This window comes from Physeter macrocephalus, chromosome 18 (genome assembly GCF_002837175.3).
Source record: "Physeter macrocephalus isolate SW-GA chromosome 18, ASM283717v5, whole genome shotgun sequence".
Taxonomy (NCBI): domain Eukaryota; kingdom Metazoa; phylum Chordata; class Mammalia; order Artiodactyla; family Physeteridae; genus Physeter; species Physeter macrocephalus.
In genome coordinates this window covers 59947889-59961064 of record NC_041231.1, presented here as the reverse complement: position 1 = coordinate 59961064, position 13176 = coordinate 59947889, and the positions used below count along the sequence as shown (strand labels likewise).

General features: G+C 36.9%; 1 protein-coding gene and 1 pseudogene across 6 annotated transcripts in view; both read left to right on the top strand.

Moving 5' to 3' along the window:
• ZCWPW2 (zinc finger CW-type and PWWP domain containing 2) overlaps positions 1 to 13176 on the top strand; it is a 142841-nt gene that overhangs the window by 17043 nt on the left and 112622 nt on the right. The window lies entirely within an intron of this gene.
• On the top strand, positions 10781 to 11941 carry LOC102994145 (SIN3-HDAC complex-associated factor-like; annotated as a pseudogene).

The following is a 13176-nucleotide window of genomic DNA, read 5'->3' as shown; positions in this document are numbered from 1 at the left end:
GAAAAGGGAGAAAAAAATCTTAAAAATTAAAAAATATTTTTTAAAAAAGAGACCATCCAAACTGATAAACAAATTCAACATTGACAATAAGCAGTAAAAAGTATACTAAGATAAACATAAAAATCAGAAACAAGTCAGTTGCAGACAGCAAACCTCACGTCTACAGTTGCTGCCTAAATCCACCACCTCAATTTTGGGTTGATTCGTTGTCTATTCTTGTATTCCACAGATGCAGGGTACCTCAGGTTTATTGTGGGGATTTAATCCGCTGCTCCTGAGGCTGCACGTAGAAATTTCCCTTTCTCTTCTTTGTTCGCACTGTTCCTGGGGTACAGCTTTGGTTTTGGCCCTGCCTGTGCATATAGATTGCCCTCAGGCTTCTGTTCCCGCCCGGACAGGACAGAGTTAAAGCAGCAGCTGATTAGGGGCTCTGGGTCACTCATGCCAGGGCAAAGGGAGGGGTACGGTAGTTATAATTGGAATGCCAGGTGAGTCTGTGGCGGCAGAGCCTGGCGTGACATTGCAACAGCCTGAGGCCCCCCATGTGTTCTCCCAGGGAAGTTGTCCCTGCATCACAGGATCCTGACAGTGGCGTGTTGCACAGGCTCCCGGGGTGGGGCCTGTGGATAGTGACCTGTGCTTGCACACAGGATTCTTGGTGGCTGCAGCAGCAGCATTAGTGTTTCATGCCTGTCTCTGGGTTCTGAGCTGATAGCTGCAGCTCGCTCCCATCTCTGGAGCTTGTTTAGGCAGTGCTCTGCCTTCTGTGGGCAGACAGGGAAGGAATCCCCTCTCCTCTTGCACCCCGAAACAGTGGTCTCTTGCCTTAGGCAGGTCCACAGTTTCTCCTGGACTCCCTCCCGGCCAGCTGTGGTGCACTAGCCCCCTTCAGGCTGTATTCATGCAGCCAACCCCAGTCCTCTCCCTGGGATCTCACCTCTTCCGCCATCTTAAAGGTCCCCCATATGTGTCTTTTTGAATTATGGTTTTCTCTGGGTATGGTTTTCTCTGGGTATATGCCCAGTAGTAGGATTGCTGAGTCATATGGTAATTCTGTTTTTAGTGTTTTAAGGAACCTCCATACTGTTCTCCATAGTGGCTGTATCAATTTACATTCCCACCAACAGTGCAAGAGGGTTCCCTTTTCTCCACACCCTCTCCAGCATTTGTTGTTTGTAGATTTTCTGATGATGCCCATTCTAACCAGTGTGAGGTGATACCTCACTGTAGTTTTGATTTGCATTTCTCTAATAATTAGGGAGCCCATTTTTTGATTGGGTTTTTTGTTTTTTTAATATTGAGCTGCATGAGATGTTTATATATTTTGGAGATTAATCTTTAAGCCTATTTTCTCTAAGAAGGCTTCTGGCCTCAACTAATTGGGAAGACAACAGATAGTGGTTTAAACAGGTAAAGGTTTATTTCCTCACATATCCAGAAGAGCACGTATATAGAATGAGGGTAAGATTCCTAAAGTTAAAAACTGCAGCAACAACAACAAAAATAGTTCCAGAATGTTTCTATGAGTTCTTTCCTGAATATCAACAATTGGAAATGGGTTTTCTTTTTTTCTGAAATCTTGTTTTGTACAATAAATACTTTTTATATTAAAATTGATTGTTGAAATAAAAGTTTAGAAGGAAAATATCTCTCTGTTGTTTCTAAAACCTTTTTTTGTTTTATGCTGAATGTTACTGACACAAATGAACACATGAACATCATTAAGGAACCCAGGACATAAAAAGAAATGATAGTATACTTTAAATGGGTGAATTCTGTAGTATGTGAATTGTATCTCAAAGCTGTTAAAGCAAAAGAAATGAAGAGAAAAATGGGAACTCCCCTCCTGCCCCCAAACGTAGCAAAACTTAAAGAATAGAAAAATTTGACCATTTGCAGTAAAGATTCTTAGGAAGTAGCTTTCTGGTATTGGGGTAGAGGATAAGGTGAATTGTATTGGATCCTACTCTTCCACCGAAATTATTAGGTAAGTCAAGTTCATTTCTTTATACCAGGTTCCGTCTCCTCAAACACCTGCATAATATACATGTCATGACTTGCTCTGATCCCCCAGTGCTTTCAAGCTTTCTCTTCTGTTTGCATATCTCTCCTCCCCATTCACAGGAAAGCAAAAACAACTACTCAAAGAGTTACCTAAAATATTTCCTTACTTCATAGTTACAGTTTGGCATGCTCCAATCAGGACTTCATCCCCAGCACTAACCTAACATTGCTCTCAGATCATCAGTGACTTCCATGTTTAAATCCAGTGGCAACTTCTCTGTCCTCATGACTGAAATTCTAAACAACATTAATGCAATCAACCATTCTGTCTTTCTGGAAACATAAATGTCACTAACTTTTATCTAGTTACTTAAGCTGAAAACTTAGTAGTCAATCTTGATCCCTGTTTTTCCCTTATTCACTATAGGCAATACAGCAATGAGTCTTACCTGTTCTACCTCTAAAACATGCATGGAATAAGTCCATTTTTCTTTAGAGCCTTATTTCTACCCAGGGCCAAAACATCCTCTTCCTACTCAAATATATTCTTTATACTGTCATATATTTTTAAAATATATACTTTGTTGAACTATACCATATATACAATAATTATAGATGAAAAGCTAAAAAATTATTTCAAAGTAAGTACATTCGTATAACCACATTCAGGTTAAGGATGAATCTCTTCCCCTCACATATTACCTGTCATAGTTGTCTGGACCCTAGAAGAGTATTGCCAGCCCCACAGAAGCTACCTCATGGCCCCTCTCAATAACTACACCCCCTTGACCCAAAGCTAACTGCCATTCTAACTTTTAACACCACGAATTAGTTCCACTTGTTTTAAATATATGTATGTATAGGTGTATATACACATACATGGTATCATGTAGTGTGTATTCTTATATCTGGCTTTTTTTATTCAGTATGTTTCTGAGATTCACTCAAGTTTTGTGTCTCAAGGGTTTGTTCATTCTTCTTGCTACATAGTATTGCACTGTATGAGTATACCACATTTCATTTTTGTTCTACAAGTTATAAATATTTGAATTGTTTACAGGTTTTGGGTATGAATGTTCTTGTACATATCTTGAGACAGATACAGATATTAGATATAGATATTTGGTATATATGTACTTAGAAGTATGTTCAAATTTAGTAGATAATGAAAAGCAAATTTGCCAATGATCATACTAATTGGCAACTCAACCAACTGTGTATGAGAGTTCCAGTCTGTTTATATCTTTGTCAACACTTGGCATTGTCAGTCTTTCTAACACTGGCATTGCTGGTGTGTTGTGGTATCTCATTGTAGGTTTAATTTGCATTTCCTTTACAATTCTTAAGTTTGAGGACCTTTTCATATTTGTTGGTCATTTAGATTGCCTCTTTTGTGAAGTACCTGTTCAAGTCTGTTGGCTGTTTTTCTATTTGGTTCTCTGATTTTTTCCTAATTGATAGTAGATCTGGACAGGAAATCTTCCCTGCACTTATTACCTGTCACACTGGCTTCATTTTTGCCCTTCAAATAGGCCAAAAATTTCCCCTTTTCAAGGCTCTTTATGGGCTGTGTCTTCAATTTTCAAGTCTCGGCCCAAATGTCATACATCCATATAAACCTTCCTCAACCAGACCTCCTCCAACACACACACCTTCCTATCGTATCACCCTATATTTCCCTTTAGTATTTATCAGTATCTGACATTATTTATTTATTGGTTTGCTTATATATACTGTCTATTTCCCCTCTTACTGGAATGTTAACTCATGCCTGCTGTGTCTGTTTTTATTCACTGGTGTTTCCCTACCACCTAGAACTTTTGTACAAGATGTGAGAGGTGCACAGTAAATTATCTGTTTAAAAAAATGAATGAGTGAAGGAACAAATTAATATCTAGTTTGAGGTATTGTCCTTATTGCTATATTTAAAGAAAACCAGATTTTTATTCCAAAGGAATATATGTTTTTGTAGGTTAAGGTCAATTTTCTTGAACTAGGAATATTGCTTGACCCTTCTTATATACATTATAATTACATTCCTAGAGACTAAGATTAGAACCCTTAATTATCTTCATTTTCCAAGGTAACTGTAAAATTAGACATTATTAGCATATTACCTGATGCAGCTTTACAATTCTAAAATTTACAAGTGTATAAAACATTTTTACAATTTAACTTTTGCAACAAGAAGTTACAATTTATTAAAAAACTAAGACTTCGGGTACACAAGTGTTTAAAGAGACAATGGAGATTGAAACCATTTTTATTGAAAATTTATAGTTTGGTGGTTTATTTGGAAACCTGTTTTCACATTTGAAAAGTTCTCTAGAATTTTCAATAGGTGATTTTAATTGAAAGTCTGATATATATAAGCTGCAATTATGAACAAAATATATAGAAAAATAATACTACATCTGATTAGTATTATTCAAAATTTTCTGTAGTTCGTCACCATTTTGATATATGTAGGTCTGATACTAAATAAGTTTTTTCAAAATGTTTATTTCAAAGATAGATACTGTTACATTGCTAAAATATCTTTGAGAAATAACTTTTAAATGTTAATTTTGTAATTTTACATTTATATTATCCCTGAATAGACTACGAAATGGACACTTGTTTATAGTATGAGAGCTGAAGCAAGAAGGCAGAGTGTTACCTTGCAAACACGCAGCAAATATTGATATTGGAGGTTACAAATAATTTATAGTGAGTAGGCAAAATTGCAAATATGGAATCTGCAAGTAATGAGGATTGATTGTATAATTATATGAAATAATACAATTTTTAAATTTCCATTTAAAAATTTTAGAAGATAGGGCTTCCCTGGTGGCGCAGTGGTTGAGAGTCCGCCTGCCAATGCAGGGGATACGGGTTCGTGCCCGGGTCCGGGAAGATCCCACATGCCGCGGAGCGGCTGGGCCCGAGAACCTGCGCGTCCGGAGCCTGTGCTCCTCAACGGGAGAGGCCACAACAGTGAGAGGCCCGCGTACAGCAAAAAAAAAAAAAAAAAAAAAAAAAAATTTTAGAAGATAGAGGAGAAAACAATTCATAATCTTATCACCATAAGATTTTTATTTTCTATATTTTCTTCCAGTTTCTGTCTCTGATATATATATTTTCAAATATTGCATAGATACCTACTCTTTTTGTCTTCCACCCCAACTTACCTCTGGAAAATCTTCGTCCTCCACTGTATTTTGGGTGGGGTGGTCTCTACGTCTTGCTTCAGAGATGGGTATGTGACCTATGCCTAAAAATTAGCACATGATATTCACCAGCTATAGTCACTGACACTGGGATAGACATATGCCCACTTAGAACAAGTGTGATGCCCTGAGTTTTTTGTGGACTCCTGGAGAAGAGACACTCCTTTCACACTGGACTTGAACTTGCTGCCATCTTCTTTCACATGGAACCTAAGACTGAACCTAATGCAGAAGGAGGCAAAGTAGAGAGACTAAGGGAAACCAAGTCCTGATGAAATCAATCCTGAATTACTCAGTTTATTTTTATAAGAATTGTCTATATTTAAGATGTATAACAAGATGTTTTGACGTACATTTACATTATGAAATGGTTACTACAGTCAAGTTTATCAACATATCCATCACCTCACATAGTTGCCTTTTGTGTTTGTGTGTGTGTATGTGTGTGTGGTGAGAACACTTAAGATTTACTATATTAAAAGACAAATACTGTCTGTTACCACTTATGTGGAATGTAAAGAGTAAAACAAATGAATTAATATAACAAAACAGAAACAAACTCACAGATACAGAGAACAAATTAGTGGTTACCAGTGGGGAGAAGAATGGGGGAGGGGCAAGATGTGGTAGGTGATTAAGAGGAGCAAACTACTATGTATAAAATAAGTAAGCTATAAGGATATAATGGGACTTCCCTGGCGGTCCAGTGGTTAAGACTCCTCACTCTCAATGCAGGGGGCACGGGTTTGATCCCTGGTCGGGGAACTAAGAGCCCACATGCTGCACAGTGTGGCCAAAAAAAAAAAATTAAGGATATATTGTAGAGCACTGGGAATATAGCCAATATTTTATATTAACTTTAAAAGGAGTATAAGCTATAAAAATACTGAGTCACTATGTTATACATCTGAAACTAATATAATATTGTAAATCAACTATAAATTAATAAAATAAAAATTAAATATAGGAGGATTAAATAGACAAAAATAAAAAGAATTCTATGTAAATTTAAAAAAAGAATATTTACCTTCTATCTAATATTTGGAGATTGCAAACGTTTCTATCGTTGTTTAAAAAAATTTACTCTCAGCAGATTTCAAGTATACAATACAGTATTATTAACTATAATCACAGTGTACATTAGGTCTCTAGAACTTAGTCATCCCACATAACTGAAACTTTGTGCCCTTTGACGAAAACATCCCCATTTTCTTCTCCCTACCCCACCTCTGGTAACCACCATTCTCTCTGCTTCTATGATTCTGACTTTTTTCAAATTAAGCAAGATCATGCGGTATTTTTCTTTCTGCACCTGACTTATTTCATTCAGCACAATGCCTTTCTAGGTTCATCCATGTTGTCACAAATGACAGGATTTCCTCATTTTTTAAGGCTGAATAATAATTCTTTTTTAAATAAATTCATTTCTTTATCTTATTTTGGCTGCATTGGGTCTTCATTGCTGTGCATGGGCTTTCTCTAGTGGCAAGTGGGAGCTACTCTTTGTTGCAGTGCACAGGCTTCTAATCGTGGTAGCTTCTCGTTGCGGAGTACAGGCTTTAGGCGCATGGGGTTCAGTAGTTGTGGCATGCAGGCTCAGTAGTTGTGGCTCATGGGCTCTAGAGTGCAGGGTCAGTAGTTGCGGTGCATGGGCTTAGTTGCTCTGCAGCATGTGGGATCTCCCGGACCAGGGCTCGAACCCATGTCCCCTGAATTGGCAGCCGGATTCCTAACCACTGGGCCACCAAAGAACTCCAGTAATTCCTTTATATATATGTCAGTATTTCTTTATATATAAATATATATATCATTGTATATATATATATATATATATATATATACGTACTGTTATATACATATATATAGATATATATAAATATATATCTATATATATACTATATATAGATATATATATCACTAAATATCAGTATTCCTTTATCTGTTCATCCATCAGTGGTTGTTTCTGTTTCTTGGCTATTGTGATAATGCTGCAGTGGACATGGGAGTTCAGATACCTCTTTGAGATAAGGCTTTTATTTCCTTTGGATATATATCCAGAAGTGGGATTGTTGGATTATGTGGTACTTCTATTTTTAATTTTTTGAGGAACCTTCATATTGTTTTCCATAATGGCAGGACCAATATACATTCCCACCAACAGTGTACAAGGATATCCTTTTCCTCCACATCCTTGTCAACACTTGTCAGCCTTTAACTTTTTGATAATAACCATCCTAACAGGTGTGAAATGATATCTCATTGTGGTTTTGATTTTCATTTCCCTGATGGTTGGTGACATTGAGCATTTTTTCATATACTTGCCATTTGTATGTCTTCTTTGGAAAAATGTCTATTCTGGTCCTTTGCCCATTTCTTGATCAGGTTATTTGTTTTTTGCTATTGAGCTGTAGGAACTCCTTATATATTTTGGATATTAATCCCTTATCAGATGTATGGTTTGTAGATATTTTCTACCATTCCACAGGTGCCTTTTCACTTTATTGTTTCCTTTGCTGTACAAAGTTTTTTAGTTTGATACAGTCCTACTTGTCTATTTTTGCTTTTATTGCCTGTGCTTCTGGTATCATATCCATGAAATCATTGCCAAGACCAATGTCATGAAGCTTTTCCCCTATTGTCGTCTAGAAGTTCTAGTTTCAGGTGTTATTCTTAAGGCTTTAATCCATTTTGAGTTAATTTTTGTGTATGGCGTAAGATAATGGCCCAATGCCATTCTTTTACATGTGGGTATTCAGTTTCCCAGCCCCACTTATTGGAGGGACTGTCCTTTCCTCATTATCTATTCTTGATGCCCTTGTTGAAGATTAGTTGACCATCTATGTGTGGATTTATCGCTGTTCTGTTCAGTTGAGCTATATATCTTTCTTTGTTCAAGCAGCATAATGTTTCGATTACTGTAGCTTTGTAATGTATTTTTGAAATCAGGAAGTGTGAGGCCTTTAACTTGTCCTTAAGATTGCTTTGGCTATTTGGGGTCTTTTGTGGTTCTCTATGAATTTTAGAATTTTTTTTCTGTTTTTGTAAGACATGTTACAGGGGTTTAATAGTGATTGCATTGAATCTGTAGCTCACTTTGCATAATATGGACATTTTAACAGTGTTCTTCCAGTCCATGAACACTGAATATCTTTCCATTTATTTGTGTCACCTTCCATTTCTTTCATCAGTGTTTTATAGTTTTCATTTTACAGGTCTTTTACTTACTTGGTTAAATTTATTTCTAAGTATTTTATTATTTTTGATGCAATTGTAAATGAAATCGTTTTCTTGGTTTCCTTTTTGGATAGTTTGTTGTTGGTGTAAAGAAATGCTACTGATTTTTCTGTGTTGATTTAGTCCTGAATTTAGCTCTGCCTCATGTCAGCCATACTTCTCACTTTTGGTATATGAGCCAATAGTTTTTTTTCTTTCCTTTTTAATTTTTTGGCTTAAGCTGTCAGTTGCAACGAAATGAATCCTAGCTGATACAGTGTAGTTTCAATCATAGCATCATATGCATTTATAATCTTGCTTTCGCCCTCATAATATTTTATCTGGATATATAAATATGAGATTGACACTTTTTAATTAACATCTGTTAATAATTTGCAGTTTTTAAAAATATAAATATCAACTTTATATTCTCATTATTATAAGTCTCTAGATCCTTTAGATTCTTATTGCAATATAAATTTTTTTATAACTTTTCCGTTTCGTTTTTGAGAGTTCATTTGCCTATCAGAATGTTCAGTGTTTGAAATTGCAAGAAAACTGTCTCAAAAATTTTTTTCTTCAATAATGTGTCTAGTCAAACTACAAGTAAATGCTTTTTGTTGACATTTTTTGTGCTGCTTTCTTTTCTGGAATTCAGCAACTTTTACTTTAGTCATGTCAAGTTAAAAGCTGCAAGCCTTTTTTGTGTGTCACATTTTCTTTTGACTTACCAGAAATAATTTATATTAAAAAAATTAGTTCTCAATTGTTGCAGTTCATTATACAGTAGTAGGTTATTGTTGCTGTAGACTTTGAAATAACACCTGTCTTGTTTTGTTTTAAGAAAAAGTTATAGTTTTGAACATAGAAACTATTCAGTTCTTATAGAACAATATTTAGAATAGTTTTAAATTTACATAACACTAATTATGGCCATTAGTAATTATAAGAATGCCAGTTAAATCATATCTAAAATTGTAAAGAGGTATTAAAAATTGCATATTGTATTATTATTTTATATATTAATCTTCCTATTTCTGTTAACTTACCATATTATGAACATATTAACAGGATACATATTCTAACAACACATTACCTATGATGTTAAGTATTTAAAGTTAAGACTGAAACATTAAATAGCCACAATACTAGTAAAGTTTAGTCTACTGTAATTTTTTTATTAATCAAACTATTTTAAAATTTGTATCTTTAATGCCAGGTTCAGATAATTGTATAATATATATGATAAATATATTTCAAGTATATTCTGCATTTAAGAGCAGAAGACTCCCTGATAGCTTGGCATTGTGATGGCATTATACAGAATATTGGAAAATACAGCACAGGAAGTATAATAAAAGGAAGATGAACAGTTCTCTTTTCACCACAAGAGGCTTAAATTTGTATGTCTTAGCATTGACCTAGCCTGTGAGCTAAGCTCAAATCTTTGTGTGTGTGTATGTTTGTGTGCTTATGATTGATCCTAGATGAAAGCAGTAATTGAATGCATGGAAATATTTCCTGTCTGGGGTCATTTGCTAAGGTGGGGAGGCAGAAGAGTGTGTTTTCAAGACAGAAATTGTCTGGGTGAGTGGGAAAGTAAACTTATAGGGAACTGTGGTAGGATTATGGAGAAGTGTTGAGTATCCTTTTGAGGTTTGTCATCATAGAATTTAAAATCAAATCAGTCTGCCTTGATACCAAAACCAGACATAAAAAGAAAAAATAATAGACCATTATCTTTTATAAATGTAGACACAAAAATCCTCCACAAAATACTAGCAAACCGAATCCAGCAGCATATAAAAAACATTATACACAATGACTAAAGAAATTTGTCCTCGAATTGAAAGTTAGTTTAACATCTGAAAATTAATTAATGTAGTATATCAATACAATAAAGAAAACCACATGATCATTTCAATAGATGCAGAAAAAGCATTTGACAAAATCCAACACATTTTCCTGATTTAAAAAGAAATTCAACAAACTAGGAATAGAAGGGAACTTCCTCAGTCTGAAAGGGCACCTACACGAAACTCACAGATAATACCATACTTAATGATAAAAGAATGAGAGTGTTTCCCTTAAAATAAGAAACAAAACAAGAATGTCCACTCTTTCCAGTTGTATTCAACATTGTACTGAAGGTTCTAACAAGGGCAATTAGGCAAAAAAGTGAAATTGAAAGTATTTAGATTGGAAATGGAAAAGTAAAATTATCTCTTGTTTGCAGATGACATGATTTTGTAAATAGAAAATCCTAAGGAATCCAGTAAAAAAACTATTAGATGAAGATGAAGCCATATGTTTAATCTTTTTTTCCTTATCCTGTGTCCCACCAAGTGTGCAGAATGCATTTAGATACTAAACATTCTTCAGCGCCTTGTAATGCCAGTTACCTCCTCCACAACCATGGATTCTGCCCCTTCCTAGCTTTTGAAGCTCTGCTGTGTGCTGCTTCTTTGTTAGAAGCAAAACCAAAAACTCTCATGGAGAACCAGCTGCAGAAGACAGTCTCCCTAGATAAGGCAGTTGAGGAGGGAGGGCCTGGATGTGGGATCGGGAATGTCCTGGTGTACACGCCACACCTCAGGAATGTTACTGAGGATGGAATGGCGGCTTTTGGAAGACTATTTCTAGAAGAAAAGATGTTGACTTTTACAAGCCAAAGATGTACTGAAGTATAGAAGGCTGCCGTATTTGCAGAGCTAGGTTCTTCGGTTCTCACTTTAGTGACGGTAAATGCTAAAAGGACTTCTAGAGCTGTTTGCAGTTCCAGGAGACTCCTTCAGAGCACTTCTGCAGTGGCTGAGTGCTACTTGTGAAAAGACAGGAAAAGCTGCCAGCAGGATAGAAAACAAACTAGAGTCAGGTGGTAGGTAAAAGGGCAGTCCCCAGTCTAGACTCTATCTTGAAGCCAAAGAAAGTGGAAACTGTATCTGGAAAGGGATAAAGAAGCCACCAGCTCAGTAAACTGCAGGAAGAAGCTCAGTCTCTCGACTCCGATGCCCACAGCCCCACATCAAGCACTTCTCTAGCCCTTGCTTTTCATGTGGTTACCACTCAAGACGACAGCTCTGATATGGATATGGCTTCTGGTTTTGACAAGACAACTGTCTTTCCCTTTCAATCTCACGTGTGGAAAAAGGCAGAAAATATGTTGTGGCTTTATCTCTAAAGGCATTTTGGGGAAGTCCTCCTTAACACCCATCTGTTTAAGCCTTACTGCAGCAATAAGAAAGCAGCATCTGAGAAGCTGGAGGAGCAGGGCCAGAGCCTCCACCCATTTCCACTGAGGGGTGATGACTGAGGCTTATAGAGAAGGGGAACAAAAATCTGTTTAAATTTTGGAAAGACAGAAGTGGCTGTAATCGTTTTCTAGAGCTGCCATAACAAAGTACTACAGACTAAGTGCCTTAAACAATAGAAACTTATTTTCTCACAGTTCTGGAAGCTAGAAGTCTGAAATCAAGGTGTTGGCAGGGTTAGTTCCTTCTGAGATCCTGGAGGTCAGGTTCTGTTCCTTGGTTTCTAGATGTTTGTCTTCTCCCTCTGTCTTCACATTGTCTTCCCTCTGTGCTTGTCTGTGTCCAAATTTCCTCTTGTGATAAGGACAGCATTCAGACTGGAGGAAGACCCACCCTAATGACCTCATTTTAATTTAATTACCTCGTTAAAGACCCTGTCTCTAAATACAGTTTTATTCTGAGGTGCTGGAGTTTAGGACTTCAACATGTAAATTGGGGGTCGGGGGAGACAGTTTAGCCCCTAACAGTTCCTATCCTGTTTTTGATTTGGATATTTGCTATTCTGCCAAAAGACAATTTCTAGGATGGTATTGAATTGGTTCTTCTTTTCTCCATTTCCACAAACTCTAAAGCCAGTATCAAGTTTACTAAAAGAGAAAAAGGTATACATAATATTTAAGATATTGAGTATTTCATAGGAAGCTGAATGCTGCTGTAAAGTGCTCTTAAAAGTCTTTAAATCCCCTTCTAATGAATGAAATTAGGGAAATTTCAGGGGACAGAGATAGGGTTAATTATGTAGTTTGATCCTTCTATATTGAGAAGCAGTGGTTGAGGCATCTTTCAAAGATGACCCCATCCAAAAATGGGCAGAAGACCTAAATAGACATTTCTCCAAAGAAGATATACAGATCGCCAACAAACACATGAAAGAATGCTCAACATCATTAATCATTAGAGAAATGCAAATCAAAACTACAATGAGATCTCTATTTATTTTAGACAATTCAGCATGTTAATCCAGATTGTCCCCAAGGCCTGTCCTCCTCATGGTTCTTGCCCGAATTTGCCACTAGTGCTAACATTATAAAAAGATACAGTGGGGGGCTTCCCTGGTGGCGCAGTGGTTGCGCGTCCGCCTGCCGATACAGGGGACCCGGGCTCGCGCCCCGGTCTGGGAGGACCCCACATGCCGCGGAGCGGCTGGGCCCGTGAGCCATGGCCGCTGAGCCTGCGCGTCCGGAGCCTATGCTCCGCAACTGGAGAGGCCACAGCAGAGGGAGGCCCGCATACCACACACACACACGCACACACACACACACGCACACACACACACACACAAACTACAATGAGATATTATCCCACACCGGTCAGAATGGCCATCATCAAAAAATCTGGAAACAATAAATGCTGGAGAGGGTGTGGAGAAAAGGGAACACTCTTGCACTGCTGGTGGGAATGTAAATTGATACAGCCACTATGGAGAACAGTATGGAAGT